An 18,627-nucleotide genomic window follows, 5' to 3' on the forward strand; every position below is an offset into this window, starting at 1 on the left:
AGTAAAGATCAAAGGCAGGAGAGGAGTTCCCGTCGTGGCGCAGTGGTTAACGAATCCGACTAGGAACCATGAGGTTGTGGGTTCGGTCCCTGCCCTTGCTCAGTGGGTTAATGATCCGGCGTTGCCGTGAGCTGTGGTGTAGGTTGCAGACGCGGCTCGGATCCTGCACTGCTGTGGCTCTGGCGTAGGCCGGTGGCTACAGCTCCGATTCAACCCCTAGTCTGGGAACCTCCATATGCCGCGGGAGCGGCCCAAGAAATAGCAACAACAACAACAACAACCAAAAAAAAAAAGACAAAGGCAGGAGAGATGGCCTGTCTTCTAGGGCCCCGGCGTTCATTTATCTATCTGTTCATTTATCTCAGGTCATTATTTCTCCTTTAGTTATTGTTCACCCAAAGTACAAAAGGTGCAAAAACCTAAACTGCATTTACAACTTTTGACACCGTTTTCTCTTCTATTTTTAACCAAATTTTCAGAATCCCATGCACACTGCAGCCTAGTTATCACTTGACCATTTGGGGCTCCTCCTCATCACAATTGAGGAGCCCCTGGAGTTTCACACAGGGGGAGGCGGGGTCCGGCTTCATCCCTTCCATCCACTTCTGCCATAAACAAGGGAGAGCAGAAGGTGTCCTTTTGCACAAATGAGCTGTGTCTGTGGACTAGGCCTGAAGGTACGATTGCTGGGCCACAGGGCACATGCATTTGTGATTTTGCCACAATGTGTGTGCGGGGGGAGGGGGGGTGCCCGTCGGCCCCCATGACCTCAGGGAGCATCCACTTCTCTCACAGCCACAGGAGGGCTGCCCTTCGGTTCCCGCTCAACCCAGGTCCTCCGCCAAGGCTCGGGTCCCAGGGATGTTAGGGTGGCCGGGGCGGTGGGGTTGGGGGGTTGCTCCTAACCCGCTGGAGGCCTGGTCCAGGTGGGCAGGAAGGCCCCCTCCCAGCCCTCTGCCCTCAGCGGGAGCGGTGGCAGGAAGAGACACCCCTGCCGTCTAAATCGTGATTTCCTGCTACAGGACAGTGGCTGAAACCGGGAGGCTGAGCTGGGGGGAGCGAGACCCAGGAGCAGGGCTCAGCCAGCCTCCCCTGGCACGCACGCGCGCACACACACTCTCTTACACCCACATACTCACATACAGTCCACAAAGTCACACACGCACACTCTCTCTCTCCTTACAGCCACATACATACATTGCACAAAATCACCCCCCCACACACACACATGCACACACGTACCCACTCTCTCTCACATACATTCTGCATACATTCTACAAAGTCTTACACACAAACTCACACACACAACACATGATATGATGTACACACACAAACACACTTTCTCTCACAGCCATATACACACATTCCACAAAGTCGCACACACGACACACGATATGATGTACACACACGCACACACACACACATGGCCTCTCTCCTTACAGCCACAAACTCACATACAGTGCACAAAGTCAGCCCCCCACCCCCGCCACATGCACCCACACATTACACAGTTCAGAGCCCCCAACGCCCCAGCCCTGCTCAGCCTGACCTGGTACCCGCCCTCGATGCCTGCCCTGCCTCGGCCGCTCCCGAGCCCTTGCTCATCTCCCCTGGGAAGCAGCTGGTGTTTATCTCAGGGGCCATCCACCCACCCACGAGCCCAGGCTCTGGACCCTCCCCTCCAGGCCCTTCTCTGCTGCCTCTGGTCTCTGCCTCCAACCAGTTGGCCTGGGCCAGGCTCTGCCGTGGGCCCTGGGAGGAGGCCCTGCAGCCTCGTCTCCTGGGTACCACGAGGCTCTGGAGAGCGGATGCGGCTGCAATGGCCAGGAAAGGGCCTGCTTCTCGGGTTTCCTTCCACCTGTGGGGCACAGACCGGCCCCACTTGGCTCAGGAGACCTCTTGAGGGCCACCCTCCTGCCCTGCATTGTCTAAGATGGGCATTGCCACATTTGTGGCAGGACAGGGTGGTGAGGCCAGCTTGAGTTGTCCTGGCTAGGACTGCCTGTGACTGCTGGGTGATCAAACCCAAGAGTGCCAGGGGCTGGCTCTTGAGGGGAGGGCTGGTCAGCAAACCTACCCCCCCTTCATAGCCTCCCTCAGCTTCTTCCCATTGGCATCCCCAGAATTCCCGTCGTGGCTCAGAACTAGTATCCATGAGGTTGTGGGTTCCATCCCTGACCTCACTCAGTGGGTTAAGGATCCAGCATTGCCATGAGCTGTGGTGTGGGTCGCAGACTCGGCTTGTATCTGGCGTTGCCGTGGCTGTGGTGTAGGCTGGCAGCTGCAGCTCCGATTCGACCCCGAGCCTGGGGACCTCCATATGCTGCGGGTGCGGCCCTAAAAACAAACAGTCATCCTCTGTGCTTACACTCAGAGCTGGGCCGACTCAGCTTCAGGCCCTGACAGCCCATGGCTCCAGGGCCCCGAGGGAACACCTTTAAGCAGCCTCAGTGCTGGAGTGCTTGCAGCCGGGGACCTTCACCAGCTCCCTAGAGGGGATGAGTTGGTCTCCGCGGCTCGGGACGGTTGCTGAAGACACCCACAGTGGCTGAGCAGCGGGGAAGAGCGTGGTCCTCTCAGGACTGGCCCAGGCAAGGAGGGGACAGGAAGATATAGGCACAGGAGCCTCGGCACAGGAGGGGGCAGCAGAGGGAAGAGAAGTCACAGACCTGGCCCTCGTCACTTCTGTGTTTCTGTTCCTTTTCTCATGCCGACTGTCCTGGGATGATACGGAGACAGGCACGGGATGGCACCTATGGCCACAGCCCTCCCATTACCCCACCTGTCCGCCCCCCCAAGAGCGAAGCCCCCTCCCAGCCTTCCTTGGCCCTCACCCGGTTTTCCTACCTTTCCCACCCCTGTAGTGACCTCTACACCCCACAATTCCAGCCATCTCTGGGTTACAGCCTCATCCCTTCCCAGTGCAGACAGGTAGGGTGTTCACATGCTGTGTCTACCTGGCATCTCTCAGTGTTGCCACCTCAGGGGGCCCAGGGAAGGCGCTATGGCCCATCCCAGGTCCAGGCACTTTGTCAGCAGACAGACGGCAACCCTGTAGCCAGAGGGTGGGTTACATGGCTGCCTCTTCAGAATCCCGTGGGCATGTTTCCCAAAGAAGTCGGGGTGCTCTGACCAAAAAGGGAGGAAAGGAGGGCAGAGTGAAATGACAGAAGTCACAGGAGTTCCCTGGTCACCTAGCATTTAAGGACCCAGCGTTGTCATAGCTGTGGCACAGGTTCGATCCCTGGCCCAGAAACTTCTGCATGAGGCCAACCCCCCCCCCCCGCCGCCCCAAAACCCTGAAGTCACTCTCAGTGGGTCCAGAGGAGGCACCTGGGTAGGGGAGGCCTGGTTGGAAACCCTGAGCTGTTGAATACAGCTCAGGGCATTGGGCTGGAGAAGGGACGCCAAGGACTAGAACTCTTTCCAAATTCGAAGGCTGGGAGGAGAGGGAGGCTGCCGCAGACTCCACGAGGCAGACGGAAGAAGGAGCACGGGGGTTACAGGTGGCTCCTGTGACTCCCGCCAAGCCAGACCTTCCGTGGCTCAAGGATGCAGCCAGTGACTGTCTGATAAAGAGAAACAGAGACGGACAGTAGACAAGAGATGGAGTGAGATGAAGAAAGAGGAGAAGAGCCAGCAAGGCGGATGGGATGGCACAGACAAAGCATCCCCAAGGCCCCGAAGACCGAAAAGCGAAGGAGGCAGGCTGTGGGCACACGTCCCTCAGCTGCTCCCAAGGTCACCCACCGGGGCCGCAGGGGCAGCGGTGCCCCTCCTCGGTCCCAGGGCCCTCTTGTGCCCTGAGCCTCCACAGCGTCGGGCAGCTCGGCATTAATTAGGGGCCCGGCTGATGGCTCGGAAGATTGGACCGTTCCAGGGACGCTGCTGAATAGAGACCTCGGTGAGATTTATTCCTAATTATCTCATTTGTCTCCCCCCATTACTCTTTATGGCTGGGATTTATGGGGCCATTAATGGGGCCTGGTCAGGCCAGGAGGAGCGTGAGCCTTGAGATGCTTCATAATAATAACAATAACAACATTCACCCTGGCTGGATTAATGGGTCCTTGCCCTCCCCACCCCCTGTCCTTGGGACCCCAGCTGCCTGCTGCCCAAACGTCCTCAGCTCTGGGTCCTCGGCCACCTGTGGCGTTCAAGCCTTGTGGCCCTTCCTCTGCCCCCCTCCACCCCAATCCTCTCTCTTAGCCCTTCTCTGGTGCTGCCGATTGGAGGTCTTGGGGAGTGTGGAGTCCCATGGTAATGTCTCTGGGACAAGGCCTGAATCAGTCATTGATGAGTCTGGCTGCCAGCAGCAGAAAACCCAGAGAAAGCTGGCTTCATCTCTAAGGATCATTGCAGAGGTAGGAGATCTGGGCTGATCGGGAAACTCCAAGACGCTGTCAAAGAGCTTCGCTTCCCTCCTTTTGCCCTGTTATCCTCAGCATGTGGTCCCCGTCTCCTCTCCTTGTCACAAAGTGGCTACCACAGCCCCAGGCATCAAGCTCACACAGCATCTGCAAGGACAAAAAAGGCAGAGAGAGAAGGAGAGACCTTCTCCTCCTAAACTATTTACCAGCACAGGGAAAAACATTTCCAGAAGCTCCTGACAGGTCTGCTTACCTTTACCCAGACTGGTCACATGTGGTCATAGGTCAGCTTCCCCAGACGCAGGCCCTAGACAAGGCTTCAAGTGCAAGTGCATTGGTTTTGTTTGTTTGTTTTGTCTTTTTAGGGCCGCACCTGTGGCATATGGAGGTTCCCAAGCTTAGGGGTCCAATTGGAGCTGTAGCCACTGGCCTACACCACAGCCCACGGCAATGCCAGATCCTTAGCCCACTGTGTGAGGCCAGGGATTGAACCCAAAACCTCATGGTTCCTAGTCGGATTCGTTTCTGCTGAGCCATGATGGGAACTCCCAGGTATGTTTGTTTAGGAGGGGATTCCAGGAAACAGCAGTAGGAGGGGAGTGAGACCGGGGCTGGGGGGGGGGGGGCAATAACGTGTATGTTGTCAAATTGGTTACTGTGTTCCATGCACACAGATTGGAAAAAGAATTTTCCAGCTTAGCAAGGTGAAGAGAAAGAAGAGTTTATTGCGATGAGATGCACTAGCACAGCGGGATGAATTCCTAAGGATCAGGGTGGGGTTGTGTGTCTGTCTTTATAGCCCAGGGAGACGAGAGGTCTTGTGATACACCTGCTGACCTGCTGACTGGTTGGGAAAGAGGGGATACACTTGCTGGTTGGTTGGGGGGCATGTAAGGAGTGAGGAATGGGCCATATCCCTTTCCTAGTCTGGGGCAGGAAGGAATAGGCCAGATTGTCAAGTTGGGGGAGGGCATTTCAACAAGATGGGTGAGGCGCTGAGGAGGAGGAGGGTCTGGGCCAGAGGTATTGGGTTGCATATCCTCGAAGGGGACTTGAAGTCCCACAGTTACTACCGTGTGCAGGTGGCACTCAGTCGTTCCTTTGAGGGAGCGGAAGTATTTACACACCAAACCCATGGTCACTGGTTGAGGGCAGTTCCCGAAGGTGTGGCAATTCTCTGGCACTTGTTGCCTGCCTGGGCTGCAGAAGGAAGCCCTCAGGCAAAGGGGTAGAGGTGCTGACAGGCAGAGAGCTCGGCACTGGTAGGGCCTGAGGGGACAGGCAGCCCTGTCACCCACGGTGGGTATGCAATGACTAGTAGACAGACCCTTCTGTTTCCCTGTTGGGCAGGGAGGAGGGGACGGGCTGCTGGGGAGGCCACCACGAGGTCTGTTACAGACTCCCCCCACTGCTCTCCAGGACTGAGCCTCCGCCACCACAAGCCAGTCACAGGGGCTGAGCTACGTCCACTTCCATGTCAGGAGAACAAGCAACAAAATAAACAATAAACAAGAAGGACTCCATCCTCTGCAAGCCAAAGAAGCTACGGACAAAATGAAAAGACAGCCTAGAGAATGGGAGAAAAATATTTGCAAACCATCTATCTGAAAAGGGGTTAATATTCAAAAAATATGAAAAACTCATACAATTCAAAATCAAAGAAACAAATGACCCAATATTTAAAAGGTCAAAGGACCCGAATAGACGTTTTTACAGGTAGGCCAACAAGTACATGAAAAAATTCTCAACGTTGGAGTTCCCACTGCAGCACAGTGGGTTAAGGATCCAGTGTTGCCACAGCTGTGGCATAGGTTGGTTTGGATTCAGTCCCTGGCCTGGGAACTTCCATATGCCAGTGGGGTTGGGGGGGACAAAAAAAATAAAGGTGGTGAACATCACTAGTCATTAGGGAAATGCAAATTAAAACCACCTTGAGACATCACCTCACGCCTGTTAGAGCGGCCGCCCTCTATAAGACAAGTGATAACAAGTGCTGGCGACAATATAGAGAAAAGGGAACACTGCACAGGTGGTGCAGCCACTGTGAAAAACAATAGGGAGGGGCCTCCAAAAATTAAAAATAGAACTACCAGGAGTTCCTGCTGTGGCTCAGCGGTAATGAATCTGACTAGTATCCCTGAGGATGGGGTTTCCATTCCTGGCCTCACTCAGTGGGTTAAGAATCTGGCGTTGCTACAAGCTGGGGCGTAGGCCAACAGCTGCAGCTCCGATTCAACCCCTAGCCAACCACCAGACATTTCCATATGCCTCAGGTGCAGCCCTAAAAAAAAAAAGACTCCAACTGCAGCAGCTCAGGTTGCTATGGAGGTGTAGGTTCGATCCCCAGCTGGGTGCCATGAGTTAAGTATCCAGCGTAGCTGCAGCTGTGGCTTGGATTCAAATTTTGTAATTTCCATATATCACCAGTGCGGCCACCAAAAAAAAAAAAAAAAAGAAAGGAAAAAAGAAAACATACTGACTGATTTACTTCCCCTCCTGTGACGTTAGCTGCTCTATGAGAGAAAAGAGTTTGTCCCAACGTCTTGCTTCCCTGGCGAGGAATCCAGAGAGATGTGTCTACCACGCCTGTGACAGAAATCCTATGTAAACCAACTTAAATAAAAAAGGAATTTATTGGCACTCGTAGATGGAAGGAAGAGTCTGGTACTTGAAAAATTAAGACAAGTTGATTCTAAAACTCATGTAGAATCTGCAGCCATACCCTGAATGCGCCTGATGCGTAACTTCGTGAAGCTAAGCAGGGTCAGGCCTGGTTAGTATTTGGATGGGAGACCACCTGGAAATACAAGGTTGGAGGCTTTTAAACAAATAAAAAATAAAATAAAATAAAAATCCATATAGGGACAAGTGACATAGAACAGCCAAAACAAATTTTGAAAGGAACAGCAATTTGAAGAACTTACACTCTCTGCTTTATAAATCTACAGTAATCAGGGCAAATTGATGGAAATGACAGATGGACAAATAGATCAGTGGAAGAGAATGGAAAGTCCAGAAATAGACAATGCGTATATGATCCATTTATTTTCAACCAAGGAGCCAAAGCTATTCCTTTTTTTTTTTTTTTTTGGTCTTTTTAGGGCCACACCCAAGGCATATGGAAATTCCCAGGCTAGGAGTTGAACCAGAGCTGCAGCTGCTGGCCTACACCACAGCCACAGAAATGCAGGCTCCAAGCCTCGTCTGTAAACTACACCACAGCTCAGGGCAACGCCGGATCCTTAACCCACTGAGCAAGGCCAGGAATCAAACCCACGTCCTCATGAATACTAGTCAGGCTCTTAACCCACTGAGCCACAATGGGAACTCCAAAAGCAATTCATATTTCCCAGATGGCCCCTTCCTAGTCCCCAACACATAGGAATTCTGTCACCAAAAGACCCCATTTCCCTGTGGTGTTGGCTGATGGATGCCAACTTGATTGCCAGCTCCTGGAGCTCAGGCCCCAGGAAGCAGACACAGACCAGGGGAGGCTTGGGGAGGCCCAGGCCCAGGGGGAGAGTGGGGGATGGGGGGTGGTTAAAGGCAGAAGAGAGAGCTCAGAACTCCTAGCTTGTTTTCCGGGCAAAGCCACCAGGACAGAGAAATCCTAAATGTTGTGACACCATATTTCTTCCCCAAATTTCATCCTGGTAGAATTACTGGCCAGTAATTACCTAGCAAATTAGAGAATCTACCAGGACCCTAATTAGGCACCTGAGGACATAATTGGTCCCTAATTAGAAAAAGTTGTTGAACGGGAACAATTATCTCAGTTCGCCTTCATTTCCCCCCTCCTTAAGCCAAATCACTCAGCTTCCCCTCCCCGACTGGGCCTTCCTGCTACTCTTGCTTCTGGGAGACGGGTGGGGGTGGTGGGGGCAGGAGGCAGCATCTCCTCTCACCACCGCTAGTGCCAGCCCAGGAGGCAGTACCAGGGTCCTGTCCTATGTTCCCAGGAGCCCCATGCCCTCACCCACTTGCCTTCAAAGGGTCTGTTCACTTGTCTCTCCCACTAAACCACAGGCTCCCTGCGGGCATGGGTTTGTCTTACCTATCTCGAGGTCCCCAACCTAGCTTAGGGCCTGGCTTCCAGAACAGGGCTTAGAAAAGACTGTTGAGATGAAATGAGGACTCTGGGCCCCTGAGCGATGGTGCTGAGCATCTCTATCCAAGCACAGAGGGGGCTGACTGCATGACTTCCCCACGGCCCAGGGTCGCCATCCTGCCCACACCCCGCGGAGGACGCCTGGCGGGAGGCATGTGTGAGCTCAGCCAGCCGCCCGCCTTGCTCTGAGGCTGGAGACATCACTTCTGGGTTGGGGGGTCAGGGAAAGCTTTAAGGACACAGGTGAGGAGGCTGGTCTGGCCGAATTACTGGACGTTTGCAAGAAGGAAGGGAGGAAGGAAAGAAGGGAGGGAAGGAGGGAGAGAAGGAGACGGGAAGGAAAGAGGCTGATTTGGGGTTTTTTTGGCCACGCCCATGGCATGCGGAAGTTCCTGAGCCAGGGATGGAACCCAACACCACAGCAGTGACAATGCCCGGATCCTTTAACGGCTAAGCCGCTGGGGAATTCTGGGGCTGGGGGTTTTGATAAACCTTGAAGGACCACCAAGAAGCATGGGCTTCATCCCACAGGCCCTGGGAAACCATCCAGCCAAGACATTCCTGGAAGCTGAATCCAGAGTCCGTGCTCACGACAGAATCCAGAGGAGAAAGATGACGGGCAGAGAAGGTCTAGATGGAGCAGGGGAATGTCCCAGGGGCTAGAGGAAGGCGGCTATCACAGGCGCGGGTGGCCCCCCCGCAACCCCCCCTTAGACAGTGAAGACAGGAGTAGAGCAAAACTTTTGTCCCAGCAACTTCCCTACTAGGAATTTACTCTAAAGGATTATTCGACAGGCGCCTAGAGGTCTTGTGTTCCATGATGTCCATCACAGCTATCATTTCCAACAATATTGGAGCTCCCGCTGTGGCAGTGGGTTCATGATCCAGCTTATTTCTGGGTTCGATTCCCAACCCGGTGCAGTGGGTTAAGGATCTGGCCTTACTGCAACTGCGGCTCAGATTCGATCCCTGGCCTGGGCACGTTCATATACTATGGGTGTCGCCAAAAAATACAATCGTATTAACAAGAGAGGGGAAACACTATGCTACATTAAAGAAGCCAGTCACAGAAGATCACATCTTCTTTGGTCCTTTTTTTTTTTTTGTCTTTTTGTCTTTTTGCTATTTCCCAGGCTAGGGGTCGAATCGGAGCTGTAGCCGCCGGCCTACGCCAGAGCCACAGCAACGCGGGATCCGAGCCGCGTCTGCAACCTATACTACAGCTCATGGCAACGCCGAATCCTTAACCCACTGAGCAAGGGCAGGGACCGAACCCGCAACCTCATGGTTCCTAGTCGGATTCGTTAACCATGGCGCCACGATGGAAACTCCTGGTCCCTTTTTTTTTGGCCACATTCGAGGCATGCGGAAACTCCCCGGGCCAGGGATCGAACCCACACCACATCTGTGGCAACACTGGATCCTTAACCTGCTGCGCCACCAGGGACCTTCCTTTTGGTCCCATTTATATGAAAAGTCCAGAGCAGGCGTATCAGTAGAGAGAGAAACAAACTAGTGGTTGCCTAGGTTGGGGAGGAGGGCGAATTAAGGGATGACGGCTAATGGATCCTGGGTTCTGTTTGGGGATGGTGAAAATGTTCTCAAAATAGATTATGGTGCTGGTCAGACAATTCTAAATACACCAAAAGCCACGGCATTTACATCTAAAACAAGAGAACTTTGGGAATTTCCATTTGGTGCAGAGGAAACGAATCCGACTAGTAACCATGAGGTTGCAGGTTCAATCCCTGGTTGCTACGAGCTGCGGTGTAGATTGCAGATGCGGCTTGGATCTGGTGTTGCTGTGGCTGTGGTGTAGGACGGCAGCTGCAGCTCTGATTCATCCCCTAGCCTGGGAATCTCCATATTCTGCAGGTGTGGCCCTAAAAATAAAATAAAATAAAATAAAATAAAAGGCAAAAAAATAAAATGAGTGAATTTTGAAGTTCCCTGGTGGCTCAGTAGGTAGTTAAGGATCCAGGGTTGTCACCCCTGAGGCGCAAGTTCCATCCCCGGCCGGAGAACTTCCGAATGCCACAGGCATGGCTAAATAAACAAATAACTAACTAATAAATAAATAAAACACATGAAGTTTATGGTTTGCAAATTATACCTCAACAAAACTGATCAAATTGTGAAAGGGCAGGGGAATCCTGTGCACTGTGAGAAAAGGGGTTTTTTGCCCAAAGCCACGGTCAGCACTGCACCCGACAGAAAACGAAGCCACCATGCTTTAGGAGATGGAGGCCCTCTGGGAGAGAGTGGGACGAGGCGGACGGAGCCTCAGGGAAACGGCTGGCTGGGAGCAGAAGAGTGAGAGGAGAACCTCCAAGTGGGATGCTCCAGAGATGACTATCATCCCAAGTCCCTCCCTCGTGGTCAGCCAAGCAGCTGGGGCCCTGCCACCTGCTCAGCCTGCAGCCTGCCGTCTGCAGGAGGACAACCCCAGTTGCTCTGCACCCAGCCACCAGGCCAGGTCCCTGCTGAGCAACAGAGGCAGGTGGGGTGCTCAGGTAGGGAGAGGAGGAGAGAGAAGTAAGAAGAAAGAAACTGACAATCCTGGGGTGAAATCCCAGATCTACCACGTAACTGGCTGCGTGACCTTCAGCAAGTTACTCAACCTCTCTGGGTTGCAGTTTCCTCACCTTCCTCAAGGGGGAGCTGTTGAAGTCACCCACTTTAGCAGGTGTGGCAAATGCGGTGCAGTGTCTTAAGGGCCCCTTCCACAGGAGCTGCTCAGGGGCGTTATCACTCTAGCTGGGGTGAGCAAACCCTGGTGATGGGGGGATCCTCAGGGAGCCCCCAAATCACGACCAGAGCCAGTGGGGTTGGGGCCAGGGGTCAATAAATTACTGGTCCCAGAACTGCAGGGGGTACAAGAGGAAGAGGGGGTCCCCCTGCCACACCCCACATCTCTCCTTACATCCACCTCCCCACCACCCCCTCTACCTTCCATTCCAGAAGCTTTCAGCATGAGGGTCTTTCAGTCTTCTCCAAAGGAGGGACTAATTAGACCTTAATTGACACAGCACTAATTAGCTTCTTAATTACACGGAACCACATGATAAGCCACTCAGCAGACACTAAGTGTTCATTAGGAGGGAGCTGCCCCTCTCCCCTTCCCTTTTCTAGAACCTATCAGCTAAGGTACCTGAGGGCCCATGGTAGGCGGTGCCCCGGGGCCCCAGCCCAGTCACTGATCCCACCCTGATCAAGGGGGACGGGGGTGCCCGACAAGTTCACGCTGCCCCCCGCCCCGAAGGCAGGTGCCCTTCTGTGACGATAATCTAAATAACAACTTCTACCATTTTGAGCATCTCAGATTCAGGAATCTGCAGCCTTCCTCCTTCAAAAGCTCCAGCCAAGGAAGTTCCCACTGTGGCTCAGCAGGTTAAGAATCTGACTAGCATCCATGAGGATGCAGGTTTGATCCCTGGCCCTACTCAGTGGTTTAAAGGATCTGGCATTGCCACAGCTGTGGTGTAGGCTGGCGGCTGCAGCTATGATTCAACACCTAGGCTGGGAACGTCCATATACCACTGGTGCAGCCCCCAAAAGAAAAACAAAAAATGGAATTGTGTGGAGTTCCCTTTGTGGCTCAGTGGTTAACAAACCCGACTAGGATCCATGAGGATTCGGGTTCTTACCCTTGCTCAGTGGGTTAAGGATCCTGTGTTTCTGTGAGCTGTGGTGTAGGCTGCAGACGCAGCTCGGATCCTGGTTGCTGTGGCTGTGGCTGTGGCCAGCAGCTATAGCTCCGATTCGATCCCTAGCCTGGGAACCTCCGTATGCTGCAGGTGCAGCCCTAAAAAAAAAAAGAATTGTGGGCTCTGAACACCCACCCACCTACCTCAGTTTCATCTGGATCCTCTGACACACGACAGAACAGGTATTTTCCAGAAGGGGAGACTGAGGCTCCATGAGCGTGAGAAATGTACCCGGGGTTCACACAGCTAGGAAGCCATGGAGCCAGATGCAAAGCTGGGTCTGGCTCCAAAGCCCAGCTACTTCCTACAAGGCCTGCTGCTTCCCACAGAATTTCCCGGATCTCACGAAGTACAGAATTGGGACTTGGATGGAAAGTGACTTGCCCCTCCCCGTGGAGCCACTTGCCTCCAGGGACACAGCTTATCTTCTCTATAAGCCACAGCAGGGCCTCAGGGAACAGGGACAGGCCACCCGGGTTCAGATTCCAGCTCTCCCTAAGTTACTCGTCCCCTGGGTGCCTCAGCTTTCTCTCTGTACAGTGGGGATAATGAGTGCCACTCCCCACACCCACCGAGGCTGGGTGTGACAATGAGGGGAGCATGGAAAGTGCTCGGAGGAGGATCTGCCTGGCAAAGCCAGTGCTTATAAGGGTGACAGTTACCAGTTTCTGTAATGGGGTTGTTGGTACCCCCAGGAGAGCATCTTGGGATTTGGGGTCCCCTACCCATCTTCCCACCTCTCATATTTCCTCTCTCGGGTCTAGCCTTGGAAGCCACCCTCAATAGCTAGGATGTCCCTACCCCCTCAAGAGATTCTACCCCAGCTGTGACCCTCTCTACATGCATCCCACGTGCCAGACAGTGCTGGCTCCCGAGGGCCCCCAGGTGGCCAAGCCTACTGGCCAATGGGAGCGCATGACCACCCTAGCTCATCCTACCAGAGCTGTGGGCAGGAAGGGGAGGGACCCTGTGTAGAGATCTAGTGACCACACAGCCTGCTTCTCCCCAGACAGGCCTAGTTCTCACCTGCTGCCCTGATGCAATCAATCATCCACAGGGCCCCCTTCCCCCCTTCCAGGGTCCTGCTCTGGACAATAAATGATATGTTCCCACAAGGTCAGCCCCTCCCCTGCCTGCCATGGGCCAGGTGCTGTACCCACCACTCCTGGGGAATCCTTAGCCTGGGGGGTTGGGTTGTTGCCCCCCCACCTCCAATCAACAGAAGAAGGAAGAAAACAGCGATATGGGTGGAGGACTTTCCCAGATTCCCGCCACCAGAAAGGGGAAGGGCTGAGATGTAACCCCTGACTTGCGGCCTCAGAAGCCCCGCCACTTCTCCTCCTGCCCCCTCCCCGCAAGGGTCATGTGGGATGTGGGGGCCAGGGCTCCCTGTGGGGGGTGCGGCTAGGGCACACTGGGGTTTATTTTTTTATTTTATTTTTTTGCTTTTTAGGGCCGCACCTGCAGCACATTGACGTTCCCAGAGCTGCAGGTGCCAGCTTACACCACAGCCACAGCAACGGGATTCCAGCAGCATCTGTGACCTAAACTTCAGCTCATAGCAGCACCAGATCCTTAACCCTTTCAGTTAGGCGGGGGATCGAACCTGAGTCCTCATGAATACTAGTCGGGCTTATTACCGCTGAGCCACACAGGAACTCCCCACATGGGGATTTAGAGAAAGAGGTTAAAACTGCTTAATGTCTGGGGTAAAGACTGCGGGTGGCGGGGGGGAGGCAGGTGACCAGATGGATTGGGAGCAGGTATGAGGGAGGACCTGCAGAGGGCAGGGGACAGGGGCTGAGGCCAGATATCCAACCAACTGCCCAAGCGGATGAGGGGCATTCCCTAACTGGTGTTCACTTGCTGCCTGAGGACTTGAGATACTTATGCAGGGTGGAGGGGCCCCAAAGGGCCTGAACCAAGAGAGCTCTGTGGAAGATGGGGCACTTAGGTGGGCTGGGTCTCGAAAAACATACCACAAGTGGGAAAAGCTTGTGCAAACACTGAAAAATACATCTCTGAGCTCTTTTTTTTTTTTTTTGGTCTTTTTGAATTTTCTAGGTCCATTCCTGCGGCATATGGAGTTCCCAGGCTAGGGGTCCAATCAGAGCTATAGCCACTGGCCTATGCCCCAGCCACAACGCGGGATCCGAGCCGTGTCTGCAACCCACACCACAGCTCAGGGCAATGCCAGATCCTCAACCCACCAAGCAAGGCCGGGGATCAAACCCGCAACCTCATGGTTCCTAGTCCGATTCGTTAACCACTGCGCCACCACGGGAACTCCTACATCTCTGATCTCTTTGAGGATGACGACTGGACCAGCTTGGCAGGTCTTGGGCTGCTTTAATGGACATGAGGCCAAACAGGACATTGGGCCGATTGCAGGGAGAGCCTTGGGTGCCCTGCTGAGCATTTATTCCTTATGGAGGAACCCAAGGGAGCCAGCCCGGGAATGCGGCCCTGCTGGCTTGGGGGGACAGTGGCAGACAGAGATATGGCCCCTCACCACCTCCTCCAACGTGCCTTCTTGCCCTCCCGAGTCCTCTTCCAGTCCCTCTCCTGAGGGTCAGGCCTGGTGTCCAGGGGCCAGGATGCTCAGGATGACCCAGCCCTTCCCTGATTGGTCCTGGGCGGGAAGAGGGGAAGGAGAAGCAGCTCCAGCTCCTGCGGGCAGTGCTGGCCACCCCACCCCCACTAGGTCCCTGGTGTCCCCGCCAGAGACACAGCAATTAGGTCAGAACGCCCCTCCAGATGCTCCCCCCTTCTCATTATCTGGAAACTGGTACAGTGTACCAACGAGAGCCCCCGGGAGGCATTTTCCCATCTGTTGCTCTATTTCTGACACATGCTGCTCTCGCGTCCGGAATTCCTCGCCCCTCCTCTCCTCTCAGCCCCTCCTGTCCTCGGACAACTTACCTAATGTGTCTGTACCTTTTTCGCCTCATCCGTAATGTGGATATGCCAGTAACCGCCTCCTGGGGCTCACAGAGAACTTGGGGGATTAATTCACACCAAGTGTTTTGCACAGAGCCTGGCACAGAGTAGATGCTTGATAAATGGTGGCTACAGTTCTCAAGGCCCAGCCCAAAGCCCTCTTCCTCCAGGAAGCCCTCCCTGACCACCCCAGGCTTAAGTACTCCATCTTCTGCCTTCCACTGCCCACCTCTCAGTACCTGTCACATCCTGACCTGCATCGTGGGGGAGGGACCCCTGCACCCAATGCAGGATCCAAGCCAAGTCTGCAACCTACACCGCAGTTCACGGCAACACCAGACCCCTGACCCACTGAGCGAGGCCAGGGATTGAACCCGCACGGTATCCCTATCCCATTTTACAGAGGAAGAAAACGAGACACAGAGAGATTAAGTAACTTGCCCAAGATCACACAGCAAGTAAAGTGATGGAGCCATGCCAAGAACCCAAGCCCTCCCTCTCCAAAGTCCATGCTTTTACCCTCTATTGTTATCAGGTTGATAAACATTTTCTCCAGGGCAGGGATGGGGTGGGGGGGTAGGATATACACATGACAAGTAACTATGGGCTTTGTGGAGTTTCCAGTTCCACTGCTGTGCACACTTGGGGCTCGAAACCAGGGCTGTGTATGTGTGTTCAGTGCACATGGATTGTGTCTGTACAGAAATATGTCTGCATGTTGCATGCACGGAGGGCTTAGACACCACGAGATCAGAGTGTATGCATGTCTGTACATGCGCCCAGTGTATGTTTCTGCAGGGGGCGGGGGGTTTAGGAGGGCACATCACACTCCCTTGTGTAGCTGTCATTCTGCCCTAACAATTGCTGGGGAGGGAGGTGGAGCAGGACCTATTTCTCCTTCTTTAGAAACTGAGATGCTGGACTTGGAGTGGCTGCCTGACTAGCAGCGTGTGTGCACACGGAGTGTGAACACAGTGCTATCCAAGCACGTTCATACATGTGTGTGACTATGTGTGTGTGTGTGTGCTAAATCCACCTGTGCATCTGTGTGTGTCAACAGTGCTAGGTCAATGTCTGCCCAGCGCATGGCTTTTGTTTTTTTCTTGTTAGGGCTGCACCTGCAGCACATGGATGTTCCCAGGCTAGGGGTTGAATCAGAGCTGCAGTTGAGGCCCACGCCACAGCCGCAGCCACGCCAGATCCGAGCCACATCTGCAACCTATGCCACAGCCTGCAGCAACACCGACCCTTAACCCGCTAAGTGAGGCCAGGGATTGAACCCGCATCCTCACAAACGCTCTATCTGATTCTTAACCTGCTGAGCTATGACAGGAAATCCTGCCCAGCACACTAGGAGCTGTATTTGGGTGCACAGAGGAGATAGGTGACCTCTTGTATGAGAAATACACTTGCACACCCAGGCATGCGTGTGTCTGTACATGGAAAGGTGTACACACAGGCACACAGAAGAGGTAACACTGTGGGTGCCAAGACTGCAACGTAAGACAGACCTGACTTCACTGCCGCCTCTGCCACTGTCCAGATGTGTGATCCAGCACAAGTTGCTCCCCCCGCTCAGGGTCCGTGTCAGAAAATGGGACTAGGGGAGTATCCATGAGGACGCAGGTTTGATCCCTGGCCTCCCTCAGTGGTTTAAGGATCCCGCCTTGATGTGAGCTGTAACGTAGGTCGCAGACGAGGCTGGGATCCCAGTTGCTGTGGCTGTGGAGCAGGCCATCAGCTACAGCTACGATTTGACCCCTAGCCTGGGAACCTCCATAAGCTGTGACCCTAAAAAGACAAAAAAAAAGAAAAGAAAAAGAAAATGGGACTAGTGGTGCCCAGCTCAGGAGAGAGAGCCGAGAGGGGAGGATGAGCGGTAACACGCGTGAAGCACAGGGGTGCTCGACGCGTGGGTGCTCTTTGAGGACGCGTGTGTGTCCGCACGTTCGTGGGTGGACGGCGAGCTGTGTGTGTTCGCAGGGTGTGGATGGGGGTGGGAGCATGGTGGGGTGAGCACGGGTGTGCCTGTTGGTGCTGAGCCCAGGCTGTGGGGTGCACAGCGGGTGACTCCGTGTGCCTGGCGGGGGCGGGGGCGAGGGCCGCTGGGCCCCAGGCCCGGGGGGTTTCGGGTGGGGCGGGAGTTGCGGGGCCTGGAGGGCGGAGGGGGGTATCTCTGGCTGTCAGGCCCGCGGCGCGGGTGGGGGGCGCCGGGGCGGCGGGGATGGAGCCCCCGCTCTCCCACCAGGCCTGCCAAAATACAGCGAGACAGGGTGTAATTACCGGCACTTACCGCGGCCATTACCCCCCTTGCCGCCGCGCGTGACACACGACCCGTCAGCTCGGCGTTCGCACCATTAAGGGGCCTCATTAGCATCCCGGCTCAGAAGCAAAATTACCCTCACTGCTCATTTCAAGATGTCATCAATTTTAATTTAGGGCCCAAAGATAGTACAATGGGAAGGCCCTCCCGGCCCGCCGCACACGGAAAGGGAGGAGAGGGTGGGGGCGGGGAGGGGGCCGCCAGGGCCGAGGCGGGCGGGGACCTGGAGGGAGCGACGAGGGGAGGAAAACGCTGGACTCCCTCTCTGCCCCAGAGATCCCCAGGCCAGGGCCTCGCTAGCGCCCCCTTGGGAGGAAGCAGGAATTGCGGGCACAACCGAGAACAGGGTCCTGACCCCCCCCCCACCCCCGAAGGGACGTCTGTCTGGACCACCCGTTGAGCGAAAGGATGTGCCTGGGCTTCCTTTCAGGTCGTCCTTTGGTTCCCACAACAGCCCTAGGAGATAGAGATCCCCAGCCCCCGTGGCAGAAGGGGAAACTGAGGCAGAGAAGGTCTCCCCCACTCCCCTTAACGGGCACGCCATGGCCCAGCCCACATGAGCCCACATTTCAGCTCAAGCACCTGTGGTTTTGCTGTTCCCGGCTTTCCTGGACCCAGAACCCATGCCTGGTAGAAGAGTCTTCCGGTCAATGCCTGGGCCCCCAGCCGCGCCTGCTGCCAGACTCACCAGCCCTCCAATCCGCAGACGCCCCTGTCCCTCAGGCCTTCACGCACTGTGGCCGCCCCCCCAACCCCCTTCAGCCTGTTCCTCACGATTGACTTTCCATCACATCTGCCTTCCTTAAACCCTTCACTGAATCATCACGGCTGTTCATGCCTCTGTCTCCTTGCCCCACCTGCCTGGGCACTGGCTCCTAGAGAGTAGGGACTGTCCCTCATCCACCCAGGGAATCCCCAGCACCCAGCATGCAGCCGGCTTTACATAGTGTCAGGGTTTGCTGAGGGCATGAAAGACCACAATCTTCCAGCAAGTCTTCCTGCCCCCAAGCGGAGGCGAAGGGAGGGCTGCTCTCTGGGCGGAAAGCATCCTCAGCCCACTCAGAGGAGCACCTGGAGCTCAAGATGTGATGGGCGGGGCCTCCAGAAGAGCTATTTCCGTTTGTGCACAACGAAAGGGTGCGCAAATGTTTGTTGAATGACTGAATACATGGATGCATG

The sequence above is a fragment of the Phacochoerus africanus genome, chromosome 9, assembly GCF_016906955.1.
Source record: "Phacochoerus africanus isolate WHEZ1 chromosome 9, ROS_Pafr_v1, whole genome shotgun sequence".
Lineage (NCBI taxonomy): Eukaryota > Metazoa > Chordata > Mammalia > Artiodactyla > Suidae > Phacochoerus > Phacochoerus africanus.